Source organism: Tupaia chinensis, unplaced genomic scaffold (assembly GCF_000334495.1).
Source record: "Tupaia chinensis unplaced genomic scaffold, TupChi_1.0 Scaffold000275_1, whole genome shotgun sequence".
Classification (NCBI taxonomy): Eukaryota; Metazoa; Chordata; class Mammalia; order Scandentia; family Tupaiidae; genus Tupaia; species Tupaia belangeri.
In genome coordinates this window covers 6,667,927-6,675,791 of record NW_006159757.1, presented here as the reverse complement: position 1 = coordinate 6,675,791, position 7,865 = coordinate 6,667,927, and the positions used below count along the sequence as shown (strand labels likewise).

At 38.0% G+C, this 7,865-nt stretch overlaps 1 pseudogene; it reads right to left on the bottom strand.

Moving 5' to 3' along the window:
• Nucleotides 1–2,218: 2,218 nt before the first annotated feature.
• Nucleotides 2,219–2,734, bottom strand: LOC102496966 (mitochondrial import inner membrane translocase subunit Tim17-A pseudogene; annotated as a pseudogene).
• Between the last annotated feature and the right edge of the window lie 5,131 nt (nt 2,735–7,865).

The following is a 7,865-nucleotide window of genomic DNA, read 5'->3' as shown; positions in this document are numbered from 1 at the left end:
AAACGCAGACCTTACGCCCACAGATTGTCTGTTCCTTCCAGTGTTGCTGTCCTTCACTCCCTCAGTCAGTTATCATTTCAAGCCCTATATTTTTATCATTTAAAAAAAATTAACTTCTTAGTACAGTCTTAGGTTTTTCAGCAAAATTGAGTGGAAGTACAGAGCTTTCCAGACACCACCTGCCCCACATGCACAGCCTCCCCCACTATCAACATCCACCACCGGAGTGGAACATTTATACAACTGAGGAGCTTGCACTGACACGTTATTACCCAAAGTCCATGGTTTACATTGGGGTTCACTCTTGATGTTGAACTATGGGCAAATATACAACGACATGTATCCACCATTATAGTATCACACAGAGTGTTTTCACTACACTGTGCTCTGCCTAGCCACTCCCTTGACCTCCAAGCCCTGGCAATCATTGATTTCTTTTTACTGTCATTATTGTTCTAACTTTTCCAGAATGTCATACGGCTGGAATCATACAGATTGGCTCCTGTCCTTAATAATATGCATTTAAGTTTTCTCTGTGTCTTTTGATATCTTGGTAGTTCATTTCTTTCTTTCTTTTAAAAAAGAGGATATTGTTTTATGTGTATTTTACAATTTAAAAAATTATCAAACCTCAACTAAAGATTCACTATGTGTATGGCATTGAACCAAAAGATAAACATACCTTTGTGGATTTTTTTCCAAATGTCGTGTGGATGTAGATGAAGGCAAATGGGAAATTACTGACATTGTGCATGTTAGTAATATGTCATTTGCAGTACCATCAGGAAAATGGCCTATTCTGAATTGCTATCCATTACTCAGACCCAACCAGACCCCAAAATATACCTTTTATGAAGATCATATTCAGGGTACTTGAAACACATTAAAAACTGGGACCAGCAGTTGGTGTAATGGTTACATTGCTAGACTCCCATGTAGTTGACTGTAGTTGAAGACCCGAACCCAGTGGCTTAAAACTTGTGCCATGCACACGTACGTGCCTGCCCAAAATCTCTAGAGGAGAATGAAGAGAAGGGATTGCAATGTGGCCATCTCCACTGGGCAGTTATTTCTTGCTTTCTGTCTCTCTGTCTCTCTCAATCTGGTGAGTGCACACACCCTATAACAACAATCTCTCTCTCAAACAAACAAAAAGAAACAGCATATATTTTATTTTCAAGTGCACAATAAACACCAAACTTTTCCAGTATAACTGTACCCTTCATGAATTCTTTTCACATAGAACTGGGTATACTGGAAGCAAGTTGTTCCTAGTAAGGTTTACTGATGAACAGGAATCAAGATATAGCAGCTATAAAGGTAAGAGAATTTTTATCCAACATCTTTGAAACTAAGACATAGCATACTTCACATTCAAAGTAAAGGATAAATGTTTTCCCACATTCTTCAACCCATACAGAATTGTGACATGATCCATGTTGACTCTGTGTAATTCTTCCCATACATAATTCACTTCACACGAGCTGAGGGATTAACATTAAAACATGCATTGTTTCATGTATGTAAGTATGAAAGTACAACTCTACAACTGATCTTAAAGGAAAGGGTAAGTTCCAGGGCCTTTTTATTGTTCAAATCATAGAATACACAAAACCAGGCCAAGAAGCCCACAAGGAAATGATGGTCATGTTTCAGTTATTTTTGCTCTTTGGTCCTTTATCCTCTAAGAACTTATTATAGTTACTTTTAATGACATTTATTCTGATCATAAATGCAATCCAAGTGTGAATAAATAAATGTATCATCTTTTAATAACCCCTCCCATGTTCTGTTAAATAGAAAAAGTTGCTAAATGTTTCTTCATAGCCTATTTGGCCACAGTAATCATGTTTCAGTTATTTTTGCTCTTTGGTCCTTTATCCTCTAAGAACTTATTATAGTTACTTTTAATGACATTTATTCTGATCATAAATGCAATCCAAGTGTGAATAAATAAATGTATCATCTTTTAATAACCCCTCCCATGTTCTGTTAAATAGAAAAAGTTGCTAAATGTTTCTTCATAGCCTATTTGGCCACAGTAACCACCTATGAAATGTTTCTTCATAGCCTATTTGGCCACAGTTGTCCCACCTATGGTTTTAAAAACAGAGTGTAACTTGATTTTCTGAGATCCATCTTGAATGAATCGTAACTTGATTTTCTGAGATCCATCTTGAATGGATCATTCCATTAAAGAAATTCTGGGGAAGAAGTCCTACTGATATTGCCAATAGTCTCCAAAAGGTGAGGATGGCAACTGGGTTGAAGACAACTGGGAGGGGTCTTCAGAAAACTGAGGACCATTGGGAAACTGTGCAGAGACAAACATTGTCAACAAGATTCCAGCTTCTTCAATTAAAGCTAAAAGAATGCCACCCATTGCAGCTGATCCAACCATGACCACTGGTCCATTTCTTGCTGCCAGAATGGTTCCTGTTAAGGTACCACTTGTGACAGAGTTCCACAGATCTTTTTTTCTCTGACTTGAACCATAGCTATAGTTAATCATGGGAAACATGCCTCCTTAAACTGCAAAGCTACCTCCCAACTGTAGAGCTCTTGTTTTAATAGCTGTCAAGCTCCCTTGAAGTCCTTGGTTTACTCCCACTGGAGAATTGTGAAAACCTTTGATTGCTTGAAAGATACCACTACCTATGATACCTATGGTAAAGGCCCCTCCACAGTCATCCACAATTTGCCAGGGGCAGGGATCTCGCACATACTCCTCCATTTTGGGTTGGTAATTCATTTCTTTCTAACACTAAATAATACTCCACAATGTATTTATCCATTCACCTACTGAAGGATATCTTGGTTTCTTCAAAGTTTTGGAAAATATGAATAAAGCTGCTGTAAACATCCATGTGCAAGTTTTAGTGTAGATGTAAATTTTTAATTCCTTTGGATAAATATAAAGAAACACAATTGCTGGATTGTATGATAAGAATATGGTTAGGTTTGGGGCCAGAAGGCTGCATAGAGTAGTTATGTGATGCTCTTTTGCAAGGCTGACCCACGGGGAAAGGCTCAGTGTTCCTGTCTGGAGACCTCCCTGGGTATACTCCCTGAGTATTCACACACCTTCCTTGGGAGTGTAAATGGGAGGGTATGTGAATGTTCATGATCTGAGGATGGATGGCTAGGGATGAAGGTGGGTCATGGGGTTGGAACTCTTTTGGAAATGCTGTTCTTCTTTTTTAAAGTTTATTCATTTTCTCCATGAATAAACCTTAAAAAGAAAATAAGAGTATGTTTAGCTTTGTAAAAATTGTCAAACTATCTTCTAAAGTGGTTGTACCGTGTATTTCCACTAACAATGAATGAGAGTTCTTGTTGCTCCACACCTTGGTCAGCATCTGTTGCTGTCAGTCTTCTGGATTTGGGCCGTTCTAATAGGTGTACACTGGCATACCATTGTTGTCTTAATTTGTATTTCCCTGATGATATACTGAATATCTTTTTATATATTTCTTTACCATAAGTTATCTTCTTTGATAAGATATCTGTTAAGGTCTGTGGCCTATTTTTTAATTATTTTTTAATTTTATACATTTAGTTACTATACATCACTTTGCTTTTAAGTTGAATATACCCAACATGAATACACTTCACACCAGTCCAGTTAAGTATACAAAACACATTATCATCTACAGATAATAACCCATTTCTGTGTCCCATAAATGCCTTGCCTCTCCCACCCTTCTTCTCCTTTCTCCCATCCTCTTCCCACATTGTCACCCAAATCTATAACCATTTTTAATGCTTCTATGCCCTCTAATCTCTCAGTTTCCACCATAGAGTGTGAACAGTAGGTGTATAGTGAGTGGAGACATACAATGCCTCTCTTTCATAGCCTGACCTGCTTCACTCAGCAGTAAATCTTTCATATTCATCCAATTTCTATCAAACGCCAGGGTATTGTTGTTTTTTATGGCTGAGTATTTTTCCATAGAGTATATGTGCCACACTTTTCCAATCCACTCATCTGTACATAGGCATTTGGGTTGGTTCCATGTCTTAGCATTTGTGAATAATGCCACAATAAACATATGTGCAAGCACTTTTTTGACTGAGAGTTCTCCTATCGTTTGGGTAGATACCCAGGAGTGGAATTGCTGGATCATATGGTCGTTCTACTGGATCATTTTTAAACTGGATTTTTTTTATTGTAGAGTTGTAAGAATTATTTTAATATTTTGGATAACTGTCCTTTTCCAGATATGTCTTATCCAAACCTTTTTTTCCAGCCTATGCCTTCTCTATTCACTCTGTTCAGAGAGCAAAAGTTTTTAATTTTAATGAAGTTCAGCTTATCAATTATTTCTTTCACAGATCATTGCCAAATTTGAGGTCATCTAGATTTTCTCCTATGTCTTACAGTCTTGCTTTTTACATTCAGGTCTATGATCAATTTTGAGTTCATTTTTGTAAAGGATCTGAGGTCTGTGTGTGTAGACATATATATTGCATATGGGTGTTCTTCTGACACCACTTGTTGAAGAGAATAGTGAGATTGTTTTGTTTTGTTTTGAAATAGTTTTTACTAAATACTGCCTTCAGATTAGTCAGGGATATAACAGAAAAGCACAATTCAGGAAAAATTGTTTTCTGCCAAAGAAGCTAAATTGCATGATCTAATTATATCTGAAGCTCTGTGTCTGTCCTGGGGTAAACATCTAGAACATGGGTTTCACAAACCTTATAACCAATTCAAGTAATCTGGCACATGTTGCTCTTGGTTCTGCTTTTGCATATGTCCAGGCTCTGCTCCTATTTCGAGGTCTCCAACACCATCTCTCTACTCTTTAGTCTTACATCAGCTGCATCTAACTTCTAGAGCCGTTCTTGTATTTATCAATCATGTGGTATTGGAATATTTCATGGACCGAAAGTACACACTCTTTTTTTTTTTGGAGAGATTTTCGCTATAGGGCGCGTGTGCTCGCCAGACAAACAGAGAGAGACAGAGAGACAGAAAGCGAGAAATCACCCCCCAGGGGGTATGGTCACACCGCAATCCCTTCTCCTCCATTCTCCTCTCGGGATCTTGGGCACACACACACATGCGCGCCCAGCATGAGTTGTAAGCCACCGGGTCTGGGACGCGAACCGTGGTCAACTATGTGGGAGTCCAGCAACATAGCCATTACGCTATCTGCTGGTTCCCCCGAAAGTACACACTCTTGAAAACACAATTGTCTCTCCATTCAATTATGTCTCATGGTGGCAGAGAAAACTTCATTAATTCTTTGTATCCCATTAACTCCTAGTTGAGAGTTTCACACATAGTTTAGTAAGTGCTTGCTAGTTAATTGATTGGGAAAGTTAGTGTGAAAAAGGACGAATAAGTAGTTACTAATTTGTGGGAAAAAATGTACATAACATAAATATACTCTTAAACATAATGAAGAAAACCAGGTTTAATCACAATTTGAATCCAAATTCTTTTTTATTAGCAAATATATTCCTTATCAATATCAAATATGCAAATTTTCAAACAAAAATGGTTTTTGCTGCAATATATAATGTATATATAGACATATATGTATGTGTGTATGTATATATGTATCACCATATGCATATGTGTGGTTTTAGACATATTTATATGTAAGTGTGCATATATACATATGTATTGGGGGCACACATGTGTGTGCACATATCTGTGTGTGTGTAGATACCAGGAAAATAATCCTCACAACTATTCATGTTTTCCTTTTCTCTAATAATGATTTATAAATTAGTGCAATTATCAAAGTTAAATAAGTTAATATTTAAATGTTATCTTAATGAGTACCATTCATTTACTTGCAAATATTTAATGAGCTTGGTACAGGATTGTAAACAAGACTGGTACAGATCCTCTTCTTAAGACCTATTTAAAGGATGGCACTATTATATGAATGTCATTCGAAATGATTCATATGAGATCAAAAGAAAGCATCTTAAGTGTGCTTTTATCTACTCAGAAAGCCTGTGCAATAATTTAAAAAAAGATGCACGTGTGCCATCCTCGTGAGGATGTTTTCCCTTCTCGTCTCGGGCAGCATTGTTGGCTCGGTGTTAAGCAGATTGCTAGACTATTTAGCAGAGGCCCCTGCTCAGTATAATGTCGTGTTTCTTATGTGTAGATAAATGCACCACTTTTTAACATGTTGTCGTAGCCTTAGAGATTTCGAGCTTCAACAATGTAAGTTGTTTTTTTTCCCCCATGTAGCCAGGAACTGGATCAATAAAGTAAAAGTATAATGACTTTCCCTGCTTTATTTTAGTAGGTTATCTGATACTATTTGCTTTTTCAGTCTTAGTCAATATTGGTGTCTCCAGGGAGGCAGAGCTGATAACTCTTCCCTAAACCCATTTCTCCACAACCCTCAGTAAAAAACCAGCCAAAACAAAGGACACTGTGTATTGCTTTTTAAATGGCTCCCAAACAAATGACAGGTATGTCTAATTTCTATCATACTAATGTCCTTTGCCATGTCTGTGAGTGGCAATGGCTGCTCCTCTCCGGAGCTCGTTGCTGCATTAACGATTAGGACTCCTTTTTGAGGCTGAGTGTCACGGTCTGTTTTGTGAGAGGGCAATGTGGCCATATTGCTCAATGGAGCTCCTCGCTGACAGCTCAGAAACGGATTTGAAAGCTCAGGCACAATAGACTCTACTGCATTATCAACCGGGAAGAAACAGGGACATTCTTCAGCTTCCACCCTGGTTTTCCCAGTCTGGAATGAGTTTATTATGGTGTGGGTGCACCACACATTTCCCTTCCTCTTTTTTGAAACCTTCTACTCCTTCTCTCTCTTCTTCTCTTCTGATTTCTACAAAGGTTTATTTCAAAGAATAAAACCCCTGAAGAAAAATGTGGAGTGGGCTGTATGACTGAGAAAAGATTCCACATAGAATAATTACCCTAAGGCCCTGTTCCTCTGGCTTCTAGGCTTAATCCAGTTTTACAGTCATTACAGATATTTTTAAGTTTATTTATTTATTTCTGCTATGGATGAGAGTAACAGAGACAGATAGACAGAAATAGCACCCTTGACAGAATCCCGATGAATCCACTTCCGGCCTCAGCCCACGCTGGATCATGGACAAGTGTGTTCTTGGTGTACTCTGAGAGGTTTCCAGACACAAATGTCGGATCTTCCCACGTGGATCAGCCTCGCAGGGCAGTGTTTTAGTCTGGCCCCGGAAAGAATCAACTCCCTGTTCCACACTGGTTTTGTATCCTAACAGTGACAGTGGTACCCAAGAAAACTTTCCAAATGACATCTCATGAACCATTAGAAATTAAATTGTTTCCCAGTAAATATCAGCAGTATTTTTGTATGAAGTAAGCTGGAATCGTGATGACAGGCATTGTCTGGGCTCTCCTTGTGTATGTGGGGAGGCTGGGGCATAAAGAAATAGACTTTTTGAAAGCCATAAAGTTAGTATCTGTAATTCACTGCTGCTCACCTCTGATGTGGACTGAGTCCAGCATGTCTGTGACAATATGAAAAAGAGAGGGTGCCCTGGCATCAAATCCCAGCTCTGATATTAAGTAACTATATGATCCTGAGCAGGTCATTCTACTGTACTTTCCTCGTTTTTTTTTTTTAAAAAAAGGTTGAATTAGATAGGCAGGGTTTTGAGGTACTAATATTGATTTCTAGTTTTCTTTCTCATAGATCAAATGGCATAAATTCAAACTCACTTAAAATTTGCAATGTATATGTAACAATGGAATAAAAATAGTGCCCAAAAAATGTTATAAATTTGCGATAGATGGAAAATATGTGGGCTAAGTAGATTTATAAGAAAGACTGGATAGGGGTCCCCAGTGAAGTTCAGCTCTCAAAAGCGTTACCCAATAGCTCATC